The sequence below is a fragment of the Dipodomys spectabilis genome, unplaced genomic scaffold (genome assembly GCF_019054845.1).
Source record: "Dipodomys spectabilis isolate Male_0828 unplaced genomic scaffold, ASM1905484v1 ptg000147l, whole genome shotgun sequence".
Lineage (NCBI taxonomy): Eukaryota > Metazoa > Chordata > Mammalia > Rodentia > Heteromyidae > Dipodomys > Dipodomys spectabilis.
In genome coordinates, this window is record NW_024870824.1 from 1,554,009 (window position 1) to 1,578,099 (window position 24,091).

Here is a 24,091-nt window from a genome sequence, read left to right on the forward strand (position 1 = left end):
TTTTGTCAGTTGTGGGGCCTGGGCGCTGTCCCTCAGCTCTTCAGCTCAAGGCTAGTGCTCTACCATATGAGCCACAGCGCCACTTCCGGCTTTTTCTCCTTATGTGGTGCTGAGGAATCAAACCCAGGGCCTCACACATGCAAAGCAATCACTCTACCACTGAGCCACCTTCCCAGCCCCTATTGGCCATTCTTATTTCCTCCTTAGAGAAGTCTCTTTTTATGCCTTTAGCCCACTTATTAATGGGACAGTTGTCTCTTTGAGAATTTGCTTTGGGGAGGATTTAATTTTTTTTTTTTTTATTATTGTGAAAATACCCTACAGAGGGGTTACAATTACATGGGCAAGATAATGAGTACATTTCTTATCAAGCATTGTTGCATTCTCCTTTGTTTCCCCTTCTTATCCCTTCCCATCCCCCCATCCACCCCCCCACCCCCCCACCCCCCGCCAAAGTTGTAAAGTTCGTTTTTCGACGTAACGATTTGTACATCTCATTGTTGCAATGAGTCCACCTGTATCCCTATTTAAACAATTCGTTTTTTCCCTTCCCCTCCCCAAATTATACCAACATCAAATACAGTGAAAGCAGGGGTTATACCGTGGGGGGTGGGACATACAAAGCAACAAAGAAATCATCTTATAAATATGTTAGAAACAATTGCATGAAAGCAAAAACATTTGAATACTATTTTTTGAGTTCTAAGTATATTTCAGATTATGAGGTCCTTGCCTGTTATATGCTTAGTGAAGATCTTCTCCCAATCTGTGGGCTTTCTGTTGATCTTGCTATCTATGCCCTTTGCCAAGCATAAGTTCTGCAGTTTAGTGTAAACTAAACTATGTATATTGTATTAAATTTGTGAATTTCTTCAATTGCTATTGTGATGTGTTCAAAAGCTAATAGAGAATATTAATATCACAGAATATATAATGACTAACATAATATGCACTATGTATAATAACATACATAAGTTATTATGTATTAGTTGTAAATATATGATATGTATATAATATTACATTTATAGTATAAGTGCACAAGCTATAGTTACATATCTAGTAGTGCTAGAGATTGAACTCAGTTCCTTACACATGCTGGACAAGTAGGCTACAACTCAGCCTAATATTTCAGCCATTACAAAATTGCTTATTGGAAATGGAATGTTCTGTGGAACTGAGGATATTATTTTTAATTTGTGAAAGGGTTCTAAGTGTGAAAATCTTGAGACTCATGCAACCAGCTGATGCTTAATTGCTATTGATTGGCTATTTTATTTCAGGGCAGAAAAATAATTCATAATATCTAAAAATAAAAACTTTTAAGAATATTTAAGAAAATAAATGAATCCAGAGGAGATAGATTATTCTAAGACAAATAAATTAAAACCAGAATAGGAATCATCCTCTGAAGAAGGAACCTTTTTGTTTTTTGGTTGGTAATGGGGCTTGAACCCTGGGCCTGGGCGCTATCCCTCAGCTCTTTGGCTCAAGGCTAATGCTCTACCACTTGAGCCACAGCACCACTTCTGGTTTTCTGAGTGGTTTATTGGAGATAAGAGTCTTGCAGACTTTTCCTGCCTGGGCTGGCTTTGAACCGTGATCTTGAGATCTCAGCCTCTTGAGTAGGATTATAGGAATGAGCCACTGGTGCCCCACTAAGAATAGAACCTTTTGAAGCTTTTTCTGTATCAGAAATCTGTCCTTAAGATCCTGATAATATGGGAAGGGCTAAAGATTTTTGTGACCTGCTGTGAGCCTGAAGATATTTGTAAGCTATTGCTAAGCTATTTACATAAAGACATTTACATTTAAGTAACAGAAACCATAGCTAGATCCTAGTTAGTTCTCATTAGCTCTGAGTGGTTGTGAAAACCATTCATATTTCTAAAATTCCATATTTGCAGAAAAGACTAATTTATCATGAAAACTGGTGAAATAGATGATAGCCATGAAATAGACGACAACTCACCTACAGCAAACAGCTCTCCTCCATTCCCTGCTGCCTCGAAGCAGTCACTCTTTACTAGGAAGAGTTGTGTGGTGTTATAGGCAATGTCTACTTAGAAAAAAGGATTAGGGCTGGGAAGGTGGCTCAGTAGTAGAGCGCTTGCCTTGCATGCATGAGGTCCTGGGTTCGATTCCTCAGCACCACATAAGCAAAAAGAAAAGAGCTGGAAGTGGCACTGTGGCTCAAGTGGTAGTGCTCTAGCCTTGAGTTGAAGAGCTGAGGGACAGCACCTAGGCCCAGAGTTCAGGCCCCATGACCGGACTCAAAAATAAAAATAAAAAAGAATTAGTCTGGTTTGGGATTGCTTCAGAGGATAGAATTTATAGGCATTCAAGCATCCTGGACTTAACATGGAATTTCTAGTTGACTGTAATTTCTAGATCATTAGAAGACTGAATAGCAATCTTGCTGGACTTAACATGGAATTTCTAGTTGACTGTAATTTTTAGATTATTAGAAGATTGAATGGCAATCTGAATGGCTAGCAGTTATGAATACTGCTGTTCAGAAGATGGGCTTCTAGCTTTTTCAAGTTTCCTCCCAAATCTAGTCTTTGACCATGCTTGTCATCTGTTCATTTGAACAAATGAACACTTCTGTCAGTTAAAAACTTGACAGAATGTAGGAAGTGAACAGAAATGAATTAAAAATAAGATAATTTCTGTTGAGTTCCCCTTAAAATTATAAGATATATTTATTGAAATAGAAAAGAGTAAATGATTCAGAACTAAAAAATATTCTCAAAGTGCTTATGGTTAGAAGAAACCTAGGAATTTGGGTAAATTATCAGTATCCCTCTATTATAAGTATAGCAATGTCCTGGACTTAAAACTGAAACCTTAAGCCCACTCTAATGATATATTTGTGAGTGTGTCATCATTCTGAATTGATGAACACAGGAAGCCTGTGGTTTGATGTGCTAGAGCTGATTACTTTGCTTAAATTATACAAAGATTTCGCCACTATGACTTCATTCTTCCCAGTCTGACTTCTTGCTAGCAATCCTCATCTGTGAAAAGAGAATAAATAAAAAAAAAAATTGAGTCCTTTTCTCTCCAACAACCTCCATGTTAAGTCAGCAGCAATTTTTTAGATACAACTCATTCGAACATGCATTAATTATTGAAGAGTTATTTTGATATTTTGCTCTTTTCTTTCTCTTCCTTTCTTAGATAAATCTTCTGTTTGTGGTTGGAAGACTGGAAATTGTTCATGATCCTGTATCTATAGCCTAAACCAAAAATTTGATGCAGTTCTCCCTTTGGAGTTGTCACAGCTTTCATATTTATTTTTACATGATATTTCATGCAATAAAATCCAAAATCACAAAGACAAATCCTGCCTTAGCTTTAGCATTATTTTCATACTCATAGTTTTCAAAGTTTATTGAATTCTGGGTTGTATACTAGAAGAATTGGAAAGGTACCACTGGTAAAATAAGGACAGAACCTTCCATAAAGACCAGCATTGTCAGATATAATACCCAGCTCAAAGCCATTGCAAGGCTTCAGTCAATGCCAGTGAGTATGCTATCAAGAAGGGAAGACATGGGCCCTGCACAAGACACAAATTGCAATTTTTATTTCAGTTAGTCTCCATGCTAACCTCCTGGTTTATAAATGGAGACTGTTAAGTGTCAAGAGGTTAAGTGACTTGCTCAAGGCCAAAGAACTAAGAAGTATCAGTGACAAGATTAAATTCTTGCTATGATTTCAGGGTCAGTAGAAAGGTCTTATTGGGAGTAAAACTTCATTTCCCTGCTGACTGATTGATGCAGGATATTTTGTTGTTAAATTAATTTTGTGTGGTGGTCTTCCAAATACCTCCTGGGAAAATAATTACTATTCAACTTTTAGTGTTTTTCAATAGTTCTGGAAATTTTTAATTTGATATATAAGCTAGAGTTCTGATTTGAATGATTCATGTGAAGTATAACAATGCCTGGAATAACACAAAGTTATTCATTTAAACTGTTACTCATTTATTTCATAGTGTTATAAACCAAGCACATAGAAAAAAAGAATTCTGTTAGAAAACTCTTTTTTTGTCCTTCTACAGTTGTAATTCTACTACTGTCCCATTTCTCTACTTCTCTTTTCAGCACTACTTACTGAAAGAATTAATATTTACTAGGGAGGAGTAAACTGGCAGTCCTGAACTCTTAGACTCAAAGTGATCCTCCCAACTCAGCCTCACAACTAGCTGGGATAATAAATATGCACAACCACACCCAGCTTGGAATTTAAGTTCTTGATTGCATTATTATACTTGATTGCTTTCTTGATCCTACTTCAATCAAGGTTCAATCCTATCAATTCCAATGAAGATACTTTTGATTAGGCAACAGTTGCTTTAGCTAAAGTCAGGCCATCCAAACGCTGGGATAACTTTTTAGTTCTCCTCTTATTGGCTCCTCAGAAAATTCGACATAGAAGTTAGGTCTAAAATATAAACATGGTTGAAAGCACATAAGGAACCAAATGAATATATACATAATCAAACTGACTGACATCTGGTACATGCAGGCATGAATTCCTATGGTATAACCCTTTTGAACAATTTAACAAATGAATACCAAGAAGCTAAAATAGGTCTTGTCTGAGAGAGGTTGAGGTGGACAAATGAAGAGAGGAAGGGTGGTCGAATGCAGTAATAATGCTCAACGTATATATTGAACTAGGTAACTGGAGGGGATGGTTGGAGTTGGGATATACTTTACACATAGGGTAGAATGATGGAAGGGGTACACCGACCAAGATGCATAGTACTTATAAATGGACATGTTGCATTGACACTCCTTTGTATAAGTATTTACAGCTGATATAAAAAGTAAAATTGATTTGAAAGTGAAAATATCCTATATAAACAATAGCCCATTCTTCAGGTGATTCCTTCATGCCTTCAGGTTCATTCTAGTCACCTGGCTTCCTTCTGATTTTCTAGCCACTCTTTCCTCATTGCTTCTCAACTCTACAACTAAGCATTGGAGAGAACAGTACCCTATTCTCTCGCCCTCCAGTATCATCTTTTCTTAATAATTTTATACAATCTGTGCTTGAAATACCATCTCCATGCTGACAGCTGGCTCCTGCCTTTAGTTTCAGGCTCATTTATTTAGCTGCTCACTTGATATCTCCCCCGGGAAGTTTCTACCTCTCATATTTCACATACCTCAAATGAAATTTCTGATTTGTTCCTCTAGACTTTTTTCTCACCTGTCTTTTTTCTTTTTCTCACCTGTCTTAACCCATCATCGTAAATGACCATCAGTGTCTGCTCAGTGGATAGAATATGAACATTGGAATCAACCTTGACTCATTTTTTCCTTTATTTTCCACAGCCAACTCATGATCAGATCCTATCAACTTTCCAAAATATATCTTATATCATCCTACTTACCCATGTCCTGTTGGGATTCAAATAACCATTATTTCTTCCTGTTGGCCATTTCTACTCTGCTGATTGGCCTCCTGCTTCTGCCCTCCCATCCTCTCCCCTTCCCCCAGTAATCCATTTTGCATACCAAAGCTCATTGTTTCTCAACCACAGAGACACTATTGACTTTTTAGTTGGGCAGTTTCTTTGACATACCATGTAGAATGTTTAGCTGCATCTCTGGCTTCTTTCCACAAGATGTCAGTAGTACTTGCCCGCCAACCTTCAGTAGTAACCACAATGTCCCCAGACATTGAAAAAGTCCCTGGAGTCAAAAAGAACGTGATGGAGGCATGGAATTCCATTGTGTATATCCATACATCTACTGAGGGGCATCTGGGTTGGTTCCATATCTTAGCTATGGTAAGTAATGCTGCAATAAACATAGTTGTGCTGGTAGCTTTAGTTTGGTCTTGTTTGTGATGCCTCCATCAGAAAGAATGACATTGCCCCATTTGTTAGGAAATGGAAAGACTTGGAAAAAATTATATTAAGCTAAGTAAGCCAGGCCCAAACAAACATAGGTCCCATGGTTTTTCTTATTTGCATTATCTAGTATATGTCTAAGACAAGCAGAAAAGGTCAGATAAGATGATGTTAAGTGAAATGAACCCCAAGATAAGGACACAAGTGGTTTTTTTCTTCCTTGATATTGTTTCTAATGTATTTATAAGGTACTATGTGAATTTTTTGTTCCTTTGTATGTCCTTCCCCCACGGTATAACCCCTGTTTTTACTGTATATTGATGTTGGTATAATTTGTGGAAGGGGAAGGGAAAAAACAAATTGTTTAAATAGGGATACAACTTAACCCATTGCAACAATGAGATGTACAAGATGTTATGTCGAAAAATGAACTTCACAGGCAGGTGCGGGGGAGTGTAGTTGTGGAGATGGGAAGGAAGGGATGGTAGGGGAAAGCCAAATGCTTGATAAGAAATGTACTCATTATCTTGCTCATAAAATTGTAACCCCTCTGTACAGTATTTTCACAATAAAAAACTTACTAAAAATAAATTGAAAAGAAAAAAAAGACAACTTGATGCAAATCAGGTTTTTGATTTTAAAAATTAGTCATAATTACTCATAGTAGTAGTAGAAAGAGAATAAAATAATGAAAACAACAATAATGTCACTTTCCAGTGATCCTAGCTCTTTCATGATGATTAAGAAGGCTCTGGCAGCACTCTGACTTAAATAGACCCAGTAACTTTATCTCTGTTTGTAATAATAGAGCCTATTCTCACCTCCAGGTAGGTAGGTACACTTGCTGTTCTTCCTATCCAGGGCACCTTTCACCTTTAAGTGTGGCTAATTTTTTTCCATTGGATCTAGCAACTCAGAAAGTGCCTCACTCATGTGCCTTCTTGAAGAACTCAACTTTACATTGCCATGTCTATTTTCTTCACAGAATCTATACTTAGCCAAACTTGCCTTTATTTATGTTTGCTTATCAGTGTCTCCAACTGAAGTGCAAGCTCTTTAAGAGGAAACACTTAAATTGTACCCACTGTCTTTTTAGTGTCAGAACAGTACCAGCACACAATATATGCCCAAGATACATTTGTTGAGTCTTAGAATTCCTCGCATCTTAGATGAACATAATGTTGTAGTTATATGGGAGCTTGTTTTGTCTAAATGTGTTTAGATGTTCCGAATAGAGCAGGATACTGGTCATGTTTGCTGGGACAATTGGGGAGGATGCTCCTGTCACAAGGAAAAGCTGTTAGCCTGATTGGATTGAGATTGGAGTCCAAAGTTTGGTAAAGTTAAGATGATGAAACTCATCTTTGTAAGTGACCTAAGCCTGTTGAAACTCATCCCCAGAGGTGAAAGCCTAATGAATCTATCTATTGTACCATCTCGCCTTCTGTTTGATATAAGCTTTGTCAGGGGAATGAAGTATTGATGTTTTAATGTCTGTGGATTATGGTAATGCGCTTAACTATATTGATCTGTTCAGTATTCCGTACTTGCTTTGGCTGCCATCCCAAAAACTCCAAGAGAAGGAGATGTCCAGATGGCCATAATACAGACTATGAAAAAGGATCAAAGAAGTAGCATATCAGTATAATTCATAAAACATTAGGCATCAAATTTTGACACCTCAGTTAAGCCATGAGCCTAATGGGAAGGTACTTAATGGGCTAAATTAATCCTATGACTGACAAAAATCAGTGTGTGTGACAAGAATGGGAATTTCTTAGCTGATCTACAGTCAGGGAGGGAAATGGTTGAGCCGTTGGGCTCTGCCATTCAACTATAGACCTCAGAAATATGCAATAATGAATGACATAGGTAGGGAGGCATAGAATCCTTGGGCCCAATCAAAGCCTGGCAAACAGAACCCAGGCAAAAACTGATAGAGTACTATCTCTATGTTCTTAAATGGGGCAGGTTTGGCTTAATCCCCAGTTCTTACTAATCATTTATTATCTGCATGCTCATCTGTAGGTTATTTTGTTTCCCTATGGTTTCATTTTCCCCTGTTTTAAAAAAAGGAATATAATGCTTCTTATCTCATAAGATGGTAGAAGGATAAAAATGTGATAATTTGTATAAACTACCTGGACCAGAGTGTGAGTTCTCCCCTTGTATTTCCATCCAAACTCTGAAGCATCTGCTCACATTAAGATGCCATGTGAATTACCTACTTGACCTTGAAATCAGCAAAAGACCTTCAGAGAGGGAGCTCAGACTCACTCTCGGGTTCTTAGCAGCTTTTGTCAGCTGCCTCAAAGGAAAGATTAGCTTATGTGAAATTCTGACATTGAATTACCCTCTGCTCTCTAAGGGTGATCTAAGGCTCAGCAGAAGCAGTTGAGGGGTAGAAGGAGAGCCTAGGGGAACATCTGTGCCCACTACCCCAAGTTGCCAGCCCACAGGAGAAGACTTGAGAACCAGCAGACCCCTGCTCTGCCAGGATGGGCCTTGTCACAGATGCCACAGACACTTTAGAGCCATTATAATAAAAGCTGAATCTGCTAGCCCTGGCTTCATAAGAGAGGGATAAACAATAGCTAGCAGATTAAATAATGCAGGACATTTCATATTCAAGTTTGAGAGTTTAGTAGAAACTGAGAACATAATAAATAAAAAGGACTGCAATAACCTTTAATAAAGCAAACAGACCAAGGAGTCATTCATTTGCCATATGAAGGATTTGTTTTCCAGGGCAATCATGCAAAAAGGCTTAGCCTATCCTGCAGATGAGAAACTGGCCTGACCCTATCCTGCTCAACTGAACGAACTCTGCAAACAAAATTTTCAAAGTACTCTTTTTCAATTAATGTTTTAGTATTTTAAGCCTTTTCATGGAAATTATAGCTTTAGCTGTTCAAGATGACTTAAGCAACTGCCTGATTTACGATTGCAACCAAGCGATGCCAGTGGCCTTTGCAAATTAGATTTTTAAAATAATTCACATGGTGGCTTTTTTATTATGTACTCAAATGCCTCCCATGTGCAGCCTTCCAGCCTCGTTCTGAAGAGCAGATTTTTCAGAAACTACAGCATATTTCAATTCCTTCATCATACTTTTTTCCTTCTCTTTTAGGTTACTTCACCACTGCCTTTATTTCTCAGAATAATTAAAAGAGAGCCCTAGGGCTCAAGAGAGGAGCTGTCAGCCATCCGGGCTACTTTTATATGTGCCAAATCTTAGATTTTCTCTAAACTTTCATTCTCTCTTTTAATAACTAGTATTTATGCTGCTGTCATACTGTCTTATCTTCATCTTATCTTGATGTTTTGATTAATATATTCTATACACTGTAGTCATGGTATTCTTAAAGCATTGACAACTCTATCTCTTGATATGCCTTTCTATCCCTCTGTCTGTCTCTGTCTCTGTCTGTCTCTCTCTCTCCCTCTCTCTTTCTCTCTCTCTCTCTCTCTCTCTCTCTCTCTCTCTCTCTCTCTCTCTCGCCTTTATACCTGTCCTGGGGCTACTTGGGCACTGCCCCTGAGCTTTTTGCTCAAGGCTAGCACTCTACCACAGCTCTACTTCCAACCTTTGGGTGGTTAATTAAAGATAAGAGTCTCATAGACTTTCCTGCCCAGGATGACTTTGAACCATGATCTTTAGATCATGAGTAGCTAGGATTACAGATGTGAGCCTTCAGTGCCCAACTCTCTTCATTTTTAATAGCCTAATCTTTAGAGCAGTTTAGGATCACAGAGAAACTGAACAGAGTGCAGACAGTTCTCATTTAGCTCCTCCCCTCAACCTGCAGCCTTCCTCACTGTCAACATCTTACACTAGAGTGCTACATTGGTTACACTTGATGAATGCACATTCATACATCATTATCACTGAAAATCCGTAATTCACATTAGCTTTTACTATGAGTTTTGTAAAGTGTAATGACACATATCTACCATTGTATCTCCCATTATAAACATTGTTTTAAAATTCTTTGTGTTCTACTCTAAAATCAGAAATGAGACAAAGATGTCCATTCTCTCCATTCTTCTTCAGTATAGTATTAGAATTCTTAGCAAGGTTAATAAGGCAAGAGGAAAAACATAAAGAGGATCCAAATAGGGAAAGAAAAGTAAAATTATCCCTCTTTGTGATGACATGATCCTGTATTTAAAGAACCCCATAGAGGACCCGGAAGGTGACTCAGTGGTAGAGTGCTTGCCTTGCATGCATGAGGCCCTAGGTTCAATTCCTTAGCATCACATAAGCAGTAAAGGCCAGAAGAGGCGCTGTGGCTCAAGTGGTAGAGCACTAGCCTTGACCTGAAGAGCTGAGGGTCAGTGCCCCAGGCCCAGAGTTCAGGCCCCATGACCGACAATAAATAAATAAATAAATAAAATGAAAGAACCCCATAGATTCATCTCCCAAGCTACCTGAGGTGATTTGAAATGTTGGCAAAGGTGCAGGGTATAAAATCAACCCACAAAATCAGTAGTTTTTCTGTATGTCAACAATGAGATGATTGAGATTGAAATCAGGAAAGAAACTTCATTTGTAACAGCCCCAGAAAAAATACCTAGGAATTAATCTCATCAAAGATGTGAAGGACCTTTGTTGTGAAAACTTTAAAAATCTGAAAAAAGAAACTGAAGTGGATTTAATGAAATGGAAAAACATTCTGTGCTCCTGCACTGGAAAAATTAACATTGTGAAAATGGCAAAAATGACTAAAGCAATTTACAAATTCAATGCAATACCCATCAAACCTCTAACAACAATCTTTAATGAAATAGAGAAAGCAATCCAAAAATTCATATGGAATAATAAAAGACCCTCAATAGCAAGAAACAATCCTTAGCAGGAAGAATAGTGTTGGAGGAATATCAATAACAAACTTCAAACTCTATTACAAAGCACTAGTAATGGAAACAGCTTGGTACTGGCACAAGAGCAGACCTGAGGAGCAATGGGACAGAACATACGACCCAGAAATGAACCCACAAACACATAGCCAACTGGTACTTGATAAAGAAGCCAAAAATACAGTGTTGGAAGAAAGACAGCCTCTTCAACAAAAAGTCCTGGCAAAAATTGGCTCTGTACATGCAGAGAACTGAAGCTAGATCCTTATATATCATCTTGCACTGGAATCAATTCCAAATGGATCAAAGACCTCAATGTAAGACCAGATACCAGCCTTCATGGCATGGGTCAAAAGTTCCTAAGTAAAGATTCAGAATCACAACAAATCAAAGGAAGACTGGATTGATGCGATTGCATCAAATTGAAGAGTTTCAGCATGGCAAAGGACATAGCTAGCAAGATAAATAGAAAGCCCACAGGAAGGGAGATGCATCAGACAAGGACCTCATATCTAAAATATACTTGCAGCTGAATTAATTAAACCACACAACAGTCCTCAAAGAAACAACAACCCACTTAATAAATAGGCTAAAGACTTAAAGCAAGACTTCTCAGAAGTAATAACGGCCAGTAGACATATGAAGAACTGGCCATAAAAGAAATGCAAATTGGGGCTGGGAAGGTGGCTCAGTGGTAGAGTGCTTGCCTTGCATGCCTGAGGCCCTGGGTTTGATTCCTCAGCACCACATAAGCAAAAAGAAAAAAGCCAGAAGTGGCGCTGTGGCTCAAGTGGTAGAGTGCTAGCCTTGAGCTGAAGAGCTGAGGGACAGCGCTCAGGCCCAGAGTTCAGGCCCCACGACCGGACCCAAAAAAAAAAAAAAAAAGAAATGCAAATTAAAACAACATTGAGATTCCACCTCACTCCAGTTAGAATGGCTATAATCAAGAATCTAATAGCAAAGATTAAAAAAAAAATCTAATAACAACAGATGCTGGAGGGGATGTGGCCAAAAGGGAACCTTACTGCATTGTTGGTGGGAATGCAAACTTGTTCAACCACTTTGGAAAGCAGGATGGAAGTTCCTCAAAAGACTCCACATAGAGCTCGCCTATGACCCAGCAATCCCACTTTGGGGCATTTACCCAAATGATCAAAAACAAGGTCATACTAAAGCTACCAGCACAACTATGTTTATCACAGCATTATTCACCATAGCTAAGATATGTGCTTCAGTAGATGAATGGATCAAGAAAATGTGACATATATATATATATATATATAAATGTATATGTATATATATATATATGTATATATATATATATATATATACATATATATATATATAATGGAATTCTATGCCTCCATCAGAAAGAATGACATTGCCCCATTTGTTAGGAAATGGAAAGACTTGGAAAAAATTATATTAAGCGAAGTAAGCTAGGCCCAAAGAAACATAGGTCCCATGGTTTCCCTTATTTGAAATAACTAGTATATGTCTGGGACAAGCAGAAGAGGTCAAAAGCTATGTACATATGACCATATAACCTAATACTAAGCGAAACGAACCCCAAGATAGAAACACAAGAGATTTTATCTTTCTTTTTAATGTACTTATAATGCACTATGCAATTTTTTTTTGTTTCTTTGTATGTTCTTCCCTCATCGTAAACCCCTTTGTCATTGTATTTGATTCCAGTGTCCTGCATCTTGTATATACATTTTTCTAATTTGGGGAGAGGAAGGGAAATAAAAAAAATGCTGAAGTAGGGATGCAGGATGATCCATCATAACAATGATATGTACAAGACACTATGTTGAAAATGAACTTTAACTGGGAAGGGATGTGAAGGGTAAACCAAAGGAGGAGGCTGCAATGCTTGGTAAGAAATGTACGCATTATCCTGCCCATGTAATTGTAACCCCTCTGTACCGTATGTTCACAAATAAAATAAAATTAAATTTAAAAAAAATGAACTTTACAACTTTGCAGGGGGGAGGAGAGGAGTTGGTAAAGTGGGGAGGAAAGGGATGGTAGGGGAAAAAGAAGGAGAGGGTAACAATGCTCAATAGGAAATGGACTCATTACCTTGCTCATGTAACAGTAACCTCTCTGTACAGCATCTTTACAAAATATATATGTAATAATAAAAAAAAAACATTGAGCTTCCATTCACCCAGTTAGAATGGCCACTATCAAGAAAACAAATGCTGGTGGGGATGTGGCCAAAATGGGACTCTATTACACTGTTGACGGGAATGTAAAATTGTTCAACCATTCTGGAAAGCAGTATGGAGGTTCCTCAGAAGACTAACCATACAGCTTCCCTATGACCCAGCAATCCCACTCCTGGGAATTTATCCTGTAGAATAAAAGCAAAACCCCATTAAAGCTACTAGTACAATCATGTTCATTGCAGCATTGTTAATCATAGCCAAAATATTGATTCAATCCATAAACCTCTCAGTGGATCAAGAAAATGTGGTATATATGCACAATGGAATTCTATGCTTCATCAGAAAGAATGACATTGCCCCATTCATTTTTTGTTTTTTGTTTTGGGTTTGTTTTTGTTTTTGTTTTTTTGTCAGTCATGGGGCTTGAACTCTGGGTCTGGGTGTTGACCCTCAGCTCTTCAGTTCATAGTACCACTTCTGGTTTTCTGGTGGTTTCTTGGAGATAAAGAGTTTCACCGACTTTCTTGCCCAGGCTGACTTTGAACCACGATCCTCAGATTTCAGCCTCCTGAGTAGCTAGGATTACAGATGTGAGCCACCAGCACCCAATTTTATTGCCTCATTCATAATAAAAAATAAATAATAAAGTGGAAAGACTTAGAAAAAATTATATTAAGTGAAGTAAGCCAGACCCAAAGCAACATAAATTGCATGGTTTTCCTCATTTGTGATAGCTAGATATACACATAAACTAGCTAAATATACACATAAATTGCCTTAATGTTTTTAGCAATTATGAATAAAGCTACAAACATGTGTGTGCAGGTTTTTGAATTTGGGTAAATACCAACGAGCATGACTCTTCTAGAACATGGTAACAACATATTTGGTTTTGTAACAAATTGTCAAAATGTCTTCCAGAATATCTTTTTGCCCTGAAAGGTTTTTGGTTTTGTTTTGTTTTTGTTTTCATTTCCATCAGATCTGGTTTTGCATACTTTTCATACTTTATGCCATTCTTTGTTTTCCTTGTATGGGAATATTTTAGCCAGCAAGTTCATTCCATAATGTGAATCATATAAAAGTTCTGAAGTTCAAATTAAACACAAGTAACAACTACTATTGCTTTGGAAAATCAAATGAAAGTTTTGTTTTGTTTTATAATTATTTCTACTTAAATTTATTTTGAGCGGATATATTAAAAATATTTATGCAGTACCTTTTGATGTTTCTTTACATGTATATATTGTATAGTACTCAAATCAAGAAAAGTCTATCTCTTCAAAGTTTATTGTTTCTTTATGATAAAATCATTCAAAATCTTCTTGTAGACTTTTGCAATATAAAGTCCATTATCATTACCTATAGTCACCTGGCTATGCACTCCCATACCAGTAATCCTCTACTAGAACTTAGTACCAACCAGCCAGCCACTAGTAATACCACTACACTCAAAACTTCTGAGATAACTTGACATTGTGATCCTCCATTGAGGTTGTCACAAATGACAGGATTTCATCCTTTTTGTGGCTTAACAATATTCTATTGTGTTTATTTATCACATTTTCTTTATCTATTCATTAATTAATGGACCCTAGGATTGCTTTCATTTCTTGGATATTATGAATATGCTGTAGAAGTATAAAAGTCTCTAATTTCATTTCCGGTAGCTATATACCCAGTAGTCGGATTGCTGGATCTTATGGTTGTTCTATTTTTAATTTTTATTATTGTTGCTAGTTTATTTGTTTGTTTGAGACAGGGTCTCACCATGCAGTAGGCTAGTCTGGTCTCCGACTTATGATGCCTCAGCATCCTGAGAAGACAGTTGTGTGTCACCATACCTAGCTAATTTTTATTTTTATTTTTTATTTATTTTTTGTCAGTTGTAGGGCTTAAACTCAGGGCCTGGTTGCTGTCCCTGAGCCACTTTGTGCTCAAGGCTAGCGCTCTACCATTTGGGCCATAGTACCACTTCCAGTTTTTGAGTGATTAATTGGAGATAAGAGTCTCACAGGGACTTTTCTACCTTGGCTGGCTTTGAACCAGAATCCTCTGATCTCAGTCTCCTGAGTAGCTAGGATTACAGGTGTAAATCACTTGTGTCTGGATTAATTTTTAAGTAATCTTTTCTATAATATCGGAATGAGTTCACATTGTCACTAACAGTGTGCAGATTCCTTTTTCTCCATATTCTCACAGCACTGTTATCTTTGGCCTGTCTGATAGTAGCTGTGCTTAGTAGGGTGAGGTGATATCACATTGTGGTTTTGATTTATCCACTGATGATCAATGATGTTGAACATTTGTCATATACCTCCTAGCCATTATGTGTCTTATTTTCTTGTTGTTATTTTTTTTGAGACATAGTCTAATGATATGAGACCTCAAAAGACTCATGCTTTTAATTAGCCTCTTTATTGCTGACATAAAAGACATTTGAGTCTATTGCTCATTTTTTAGTTATATTTACTCCTTGCCAAATGAATAGTTTGAAAATATTTTCCCACTCTATAGCTCATTTCTTCCCTTCATTAATTATTTCATTTCCTGTCGAGGCTTTTTAGAGTGATCCACTTGTCATTTTTTTTCCTGTTGTTCCTTATGTTTGTGTCTTGTAAGAAAAAAAAAATCTTGCCTATTCCAATGTCCTGAAGTGTTTCTCCTGTTTTCTTCTAATAGTTCTAGTAGTTTACTACTTTTAGGCCTTATACTTAATTCTTTAATTCCTTTAGAGTTGGAATATGTGAGTTGCAGGTGTGTGTGTGTGTGTGTGTGTGTGTGTGTATATATGCACATTCACATGCTTATATAGAACATGTGTGGTGTTGGGGAACAAATCCAGGACCTTGTACAAGTTAGGCAAGTGCTCTTCCACTGATCTAAATAGAGTTGAAAATCTGATGTGATGGGGGTGATTTTCCTCTTTTCTTGTAAGTATATTAAATTCCTCTGTCAGTTCACCCTATCTTTTCAAATGTGTTTACACTTTCTTTTAAAAAAATTTTTTTATTGTGAAAATACCGTACAGAGGAGTTACAATTACATGGGCAAAGTAATGAGTGAATTTCTTATCAAGCATTGTTGCCTCCTCCTTTGTTTCCCCTTCCCATCCCTTCCCATCTTCCTCCCCTACCCCCCCCCACCCCATGAGCCAAAGTTGTAAAGTTCATTTTCAACATAACATCTTGTACATCTCATTGTTGGAATGGGTCCACCTGTATCCCTATTTAAACAATTTGTTTTTTCCCTTCCTCTCCACAAATTATACCAACATCAAATACAGTGTAAACAGGGTTATACTGTGGGGGAGGGACATACAAAGCAACAAAGAAATCATCTTATAAATATGTTAGACACAATAGCAAGAAAGAAAAAAACATTTGAGTCCTTATCTTGGGGTTCATTTCGCTTAACATCAACTTATCTGACCTTTTCTGCTTGTCTCAGACATATACTAGTTATTGCAAATAAGGGAAACAATGGAACCTATGTTTCTTTGGGCCTGGCTTACTTTACTTAATATAATTTTTTCCAAGTCTTTCCATTTCCTAACTAATGGGGCGATGTCATTCTTTCTGATGCAGGCATAGAATTCCATTGTGTTCTTAAGCACAAGCATACCAAATTTATCTGGCTTATGTTCTAGCCTAGCTCCCATTAGCTGTTGTGGTTCCATACCTTTGTCTATGCTTTGTCCCTCATAAAAGTTTGTCCTTTTGTGTAAAAAATATCCTATCCCTTTCTGTATTAGATCTTTGAGTATACTACATATCATTTCTTTTCCCTGTGAGCTTGTCTGGGGATATGTTTCTTAATCATAGAATGCTTCAAGAGATACTAATAGAATCTGTTCCATTCCCAGAGATTCTGATATTATTGAGTTGGACCATGATTATAAATGTGCTGCCAATACTGAAAAACAAGCAGTAAGGTTTACAGATCTTACTAGAAAATCAAATGCTTCACTGCATACAAAGTAAATTATATACCAGGTCTTCTGAAGGTGGAAATTCATGCTGGAGTTTTAACTCTCTAAGTGCTTCCAAATGTATGAATGGGCTGAGAATCACTGACATTCATGATAAATTGTTGATTCTATCTTATCCCATACCTAGCATACACCAAATTAATGAGCATTCAACAAATAGTAAACCAATGTCTAAGTAAGTATTTTTGGTAGCCTGTTTTATTTGTTCCCATAATAATTGTTTAGATTCATGGATTAGAAGCAAAATCAAGTGCTCAAATCTCAAGTTTCCCTTATTATCAATTATATTAAATTTCTGACCCACAACCAAAGGCTAAATATTTTCTTTTAGTTAACTGCCTTGCAAATGTATGCTCCTTAGATCAGGGAATATCTTGTAAGGCATGGGTGATAGTATAACTTATCACATCAATGTGGAACAGAAAAGTGGCTATAAGAGAGGAAGGGAAGAAATATTAATTTCAAATTTCATTGCCAATTTTTAAGACTTTGCTTCTTCTGCCATGATTGTTATGATGTCATAAGTAGCACTCACAGAGTCTTTTAAAAGGAAGAGGAGAAAGAAAAAGACAGTAATAAGGCAGTCAAATAAAAAATTCTACTTGAGCTGAGCTTCTGGATATTTTTTACCATTTTTTATCCATTCTGAAAAGATAATTCAGCCTTCTAGAAAATGGTCTTCTTCATTTTTTTTCCCAGGCACAATGCATACTATGAAAAATTCTGCTATCAGTCCATCACTTGACAAAGTTTTCAGAGCTTGTTTGTCCCCAGCTAATAATTCTACAAATTAGACTATGGGCCTACTTGTCTGCTGGAATGATTGAATTTTGTCTTTTTGAAAATTACCTCTTTTAAAATTCTAATTCTCTGTAATACTGCCATAATATCATAGTAGGAAGAATGTCTATTTTGTGAAAATATATACTTTTCAAGACACAAGGAATGTTAAAGTGAACTTCAGAACATCAGCATTTGGAAGTCAGGTTCAGATTCTTAAAGTTAACCAAAACCCTGTATTTATTTCTTTTCTCCATGTCCCACAGAAATGATATAAAAACACCCAAAAAGGATGGATCCATAGGAATCCTCAAAGCAAGAAATAGCAGTTTTCAGGAGACCCGAGACTTTTGGCACACTTTTAGATTTTTCAGATTATACTGATGGGTAAGTTAAAGCTGAAAAGAATTATAACCAAGAATGTACACATAGAAGGCTGAAGCAGAGGCAGGAACCAGTGTCCCTGATGTAGAGACCTTCCTTAACTAAGTCAAGGTGTAAGAGCTCAAGGTGTAAGAGCCAGACATAGAGAGGAAAAATGTGCTGGAAACTGAAAGTATTTTCAGACAGACCAAACCAGAGCTGTTCTATCTCTAAGTTTTGCATTTCTCAAAGAAATGACTGTTTTGCTTTTGTCCCTCAGATGAACTGGAAAGCTCATCTCTAGAGAAAAGATAACGTCTTTATCAGGCCTACATCCATTCTCAAGAGACATCTTCCCAAAAGTTGCTTCACTGTTTAATGTGGTCTAATGTGAGTAAACCAGGACAGGCAATCAGTAACTGCTGGTTAGTAATGCTATAAGTAGTTGGCATGTGAGCTTTGCCTAAATAGATTTCACTCAAGAAGTGCTCCATTTACAGCATTAGAGTGAGCCACTCACTTTGGGAACCTCGCCAGTCCACAAAGAAGGAAAATGAAGCATTAAGGTCGTCAGTAATCAAGAGCAATGAATCACTGAGATGATAAAAAAGAAACCAGATGTAAAGTGGAGGGAAGTTGTTGGGGAATTGGCAGAAAGAGTAAAGGCAGAGATGAAAAAGAGTTGACTTCATCAAAAAGTGTTAAACAGAGTTTCAGGGAATGCTTTGTAAAAAAGGCAGCCTTGGTCAGCATGACCAAGAAGAAGAGATTAGAAATATGGTTCTTCTTTAAATAACTGTAGTTGAACCACCTGAAACCGCAAAATAAAGGTTCATGTAATGTCTTTCCTTATTGGTTTTTTTTGTTTGTTTGATTTTTTGTTTTTGGATCCGGTCGTGGGGCCTGAACTCTGGGCCTGGGCGCTGTCCCTCAGCTCTTCAGCTCAAGGCTAGCACTCTACCACATGAGCCACAGCGCCACTTCCGGCTTTTTTCTTTTTGCTTATGTGGTACTGAGGAATCAAACCCAGGGCCTCAAGCATGCAAGGCAAGCGCTCTACCACTGAGCCACCTTCCCAGCTCTGTCTTTCCTTATTGTTGCATGCATTTCCTGTCTTTTGTTTTTAACTCTAGATCTGAAAGGCACAAAAATGATCTCATTTTATTTTTTCCATATTCTTTTTAAAAAATTTAACCCAACTATGATCTCATTTTAATTCGTGATTAATGACACTCTTCCATCGTTAGTCCATTAATAGCCCTGCTTTATTATATTTTACTTATTGGTAATATAAGAAATACTCACAAGGGCTGGGAAGGTGGCTCAGCGGTAGAGCGCTTGCCTTGCAAGCCTGAGGCCCTAGGTTCGATTCCTCAGCACCACATAAGCAAAAAGAAAAAAGCCGGAAGTGGCACTGTGGCTCAAGTGGTAGAGCGCTAGCCTTGAGCTGAAGAGCTGAGGGACAGCGCCCAGGCCCATAGTTCAAGCCCTACGACCGGACCCCCCCCACCCCCCAAAAAAAAAAGAAATACTCACAAGCCAGTAGTTAAAGAAGTAGAACATTAACAATGATTTAATCCTCTTTTGTATTTTTCTTTATTGTACGTTGCAGCCGTAATGTCTGGAATAATTATTTTCCTAATTTTGAGTTTTTATTTCTTTTGCTTTATATACATATGAATACTTAAAATAATCATTATTTTTAATTGTTTCCTTAGTTTTACTAAGCGATTATTGTTATATGTTGTCTTGTGAGACTTACTTTTTTTATTAAATAAGACATTACTAAGATTCATACAAACCATTGCATTAGTTATATAACTTGCTCATTTTAACTGTTGTAGAACAACTTAGGGATAACTTTTGTTATTTCCAATTTTGGTTGATTTTTGGTTGTAAGATGTCTAAATTATTGGGTATAACTCCTCATACTCATCCTTTGGGCTATTCCAAGGAGTACACAAATGCTCAACTTTACAAGATTAATGTCAAATTACTTTCCAAAGTGGTTGAACCAGTTTAAACTTCCTCTTATAAAAAATCTGAAAGATACTGTTCATCTACAATGGTCAAAATTGGCTATAAAATCATGTTTTGTTGTGGTCTTTTCTTTACAAGTGAATATGTTTTACTTATAAATTCAGATATAAACAGTAAATATTTTAAATGCAGATATGTGTGGGAAGGCTTTAGATTAATTGAGATTAGTTGTTAAGTTCTCATAAATTAGTTTTGAGTCAAAACCTAAAGTCCAGAGCATTCCTCTAATGGTAGAATACCTAGCAAGCATGAGGCCATAATTCAAATCATAGTATGACCAAAAAAAAAAAAGAAAAAGAAAAAAAAACACAAAAAGTCCTGTAATCTGGGCACTGGTGCTCACACTTATAATCCTAGTTAATCAGGAGGCTGATATCTGAGGATCATGATTCAAAGCCAGCATGGGTAGGAACATCCATGAGACTCCTATCTCCAATTAACACCAGAAAACTGGTTGTGGTGCTGTGGCTCAAGTGGCAGAACGCTAGCCCTGACCTGAAGAACTCAGGGATAGCGCCCAGGAACAGAGATCAAGCCCCATGACCACACACCAAAAAAAGTGTAAGTTCTCCCATACTTAAATGCTGTTAAAAACAAACAAACAAACAACAAGTATGTTATTATGAGCTAAATATGGAAAAAAGAATAAGCTACCCAGAGTTTCTCTCCTAAGCTACTTACCAAGTCAAATACAACTTCTTAGTTGTTTATTCAGCAACACTTCAAGTATTTGTTGCTTATGGCAGCAAAAGGGGAAATTTTCCAGATTTCAGGCCTAGGATTCCTTTTGAATTCAATGTCTGATTCCATAAGTTGTGTTTGTGGTGACATCAACATGATTATTTTAACTTAAGGGGTGAAAAGTAGGCCTTTGGCATCAGACAAACAAGAGACTCAAGGTGTATGATTGGGTGTTTTTCGTCTGCCAGACTATAGTGTGGTTACTTTCTTCTTTCAGAGAGGAGCTATAAATCACTTTGAGGATAAATTGGCAGGTGTTACATAAACACTGACTATAACTGAACATTCATTTCAAGTGGTGTTACATTAAAACTTCGACAAGTCTCCAAGAATTTGCAGTACCCTGAAGAAGAAAGCCATATATCAAACGCAGAAATACTGAAATTGTTAATGAAATAAATCCATGATATTGGCTGTAGAAAACAACAAAAATAACAATAAAATACCTTTGTATACAAAAGGAAGCAACCAATATTAAAGTAAAATGTCTTCCCCTAGCCAGACTCCTATTTCCCACAGGTTCAAAGGAAATTGCTTTTATGCTGAAAAATTGTAGCGTACAGAGGCATGTATATTAAGGAAGTAGCACTGAAAATGCTTGTCTGCTGTCTGCTGGAAAAAATACCAAAGCTAGATAGAATATAGAAAGGATAACTAGCTATTCTCTGTTATGTTCTTTAGGATTTAAAGTCAGCTCCATCTAACAACTGTAAGCTTCATTTTCCTTGTTTTTTTTTTTTTTGTCTGATCCACACTAATTTATTAGACATTTAATATGAGATTTAGGGAACATAGAGTGACTAAGAAAACTCAATGTTAAGGTTATTAAAATGGAAGCAAGATTCCACATAACAGAGGGACAGAAAAGAATCACATGGGATGCTGACATTGAAACAGACCTTCAAAGATTCAGCTGATGGAAATGGCCAAAAACTGTGTTCCAGACAGAAAAGTACAAACAAAAGAATGAGTACATACAATCATGTTTTGAGACAAGGTAAATGGTAATGTAAATTGTAGAGGGGTGGAAAGAGACATATTGGTCAAGATACTTTAGGCTGAAGATGACTACAACAGAAGCAAAACTGGACTAAGCTCAGAAAGGCATGTGTTGACCCACTTCAGAGGAAGTTGGAGGCATGCTCTGGTTGAGTTACAGCTGGATCCAGTAACTTCCACTTTCTATTGACTTCATTGTCTTATTGTAGCTGGTGACAATTGGCAGCTTCAGTGATTTATTATGGTGAATTATAGTAGTGTTAAAACAGATAAATGAGTTTTTCTTTATCCCCTTCAGGCCAAAGTGTCAGAATAGAGATTTAAGTCTGAATTAAGTCATTCATGCTTATACTTGAACCAATTACTATGTCTAAGAGGACATGTCATATATCCATTCTTATCCACCACAAAGGAACAGGTTGGACAACCACATGGATATGAAATGAGGGATCAGAGCTCATAAAGCATCTTAAAGATTTACCAAATAAGATCTGGCATCTGGGTAGGAAAAATACCATGTGCCCTCCAGGAGCCATAATTTCAGCAGTCTAAAACCAATCTGAAGAAAATGCACTTGATTTTCTTGTAGAAAATCAGTAGAGAGCCACTAAATACTTTGATGCAGAAAATTAGCATGATTATATCAGTTGCAGAATGATATGGTCCCAGGATGGAGACCAGATGAGAGGTGGAAGTAACTGAAAATTCGAGGAAACACAAGAGAATACATTAATAATGTTTGAAAAAGAAAATGAGGTCTGCACTAGAATTGTGGACCTCGTGTATGTGAAAAGTGGCTGATAAAAAGAACATTTTGCAAGTCGTATCAATTTAGATTTGGGTTAAATTCTGTAGAAGTGTAAATAAGACATCAAAAATGTTCGTTGCTGTCAAATCTGCAGAAACATTCCATTGTTTGGTTCTTGAATTTTCCAAACTTCATTTCTCTTAGGACACTCTTCTAGTAACTATATTCTACTATATTCTAACCTTACTTGAAAATTGTTGCTAAAATGACAAGCTGATTTTCTTGTATATTTGAAATTGCCTCGCTTATCAGATCTCATATAAAATAACTTGAAAGAAAGGGAAGAAGAGAGAGAAAGAAAATAATGGAAGAATGAAAGAAGGAGGAGCCGTCCCTCCCCCACAGTGTAACCCCCGCTTTCACTATATTTGATGTCAGTATAACATGTGGAGGAGACGGGGACAAACAAGTCGTTTAAGGATTCAGGTGGACCTGTTGCAACAATGAGAAGTACAAAATGTCATGTCAAAACCAGCTTTACAATGTCGGTGGGGGGGGTAGGGGGGGTATGATTGGGTGGGGGGGAGGGGGGAGGCTGGGAAGGGAGGTGAAGGGTAAACAAAGGAGGAGGCTGCAATGCTTGGTAAGAAATGTATGCATTATCCTGCCCATGTAATTGTAACCCCTCTGTACAGTATGTTCTCAAATAAAATAAAATTAAATTAAAAAAAAAAAAAAGAAAGAAGGAGGAGCCAGAAGCAAACAACTTGGCTGCTTCTTTTTCATTGTCTTTTTTCAAGAGTTAGGAGCAACTGTCTGGAGAGACCACGGAGGCAGGAAAGGACAGCCTCATGCCCAAAGTCAACAACACAGGAAACTTTTTCCTAGGAATTCCCTAGTGATTAATTACTAACTTCTGCAACACTATCATACCTTTGTTTACCCCGAAGAGTGTTTCTTAAAGTATAAGTCTAGCTACAGTGGCATCAGAGCCACATTGGAATTTATGAAGCAGGTGCATTCTTAGACCTCCCGAGTGAGCTTCTGTTGGTAACAGAAAATGTTAATATGTCTAAGTTTACAAATCACTGACCTGAACAAAAAAAGATTCTCTCAAGGTTTCAAGAGTGGTTGCTTTAGCCAAGAATAAAGAAGGTCATGCCATGCATCATTGAGGCTGATACAAGACAAGTCTCTGTTCAACTGCCCATAATAGATGCCTACTTCCTGGGTATATAAAACACGACAGAAAAGAAATTAGGTAAAACTTCACTGCCCTAGTAAACAGGGCTGCTATAGGAGTGCAGTTTACTCTCACCCACCTGTGTGAATCCCATAGAATTCAATCTTGGACCAAATCCACTCATGTCTTGGGCTTTAACTTCTTACATGGGGAAGTGTGGGTACATATAGACTTGCTCTAAAAAAAAAATCGCATCAAAAAGCTCATTTCAAGATTCTTCTGGATAGTGGTCTTCTTTCCTTCCTTCCTTCCTTCCTTCTTTCCTTTCTTTTTTATGGGG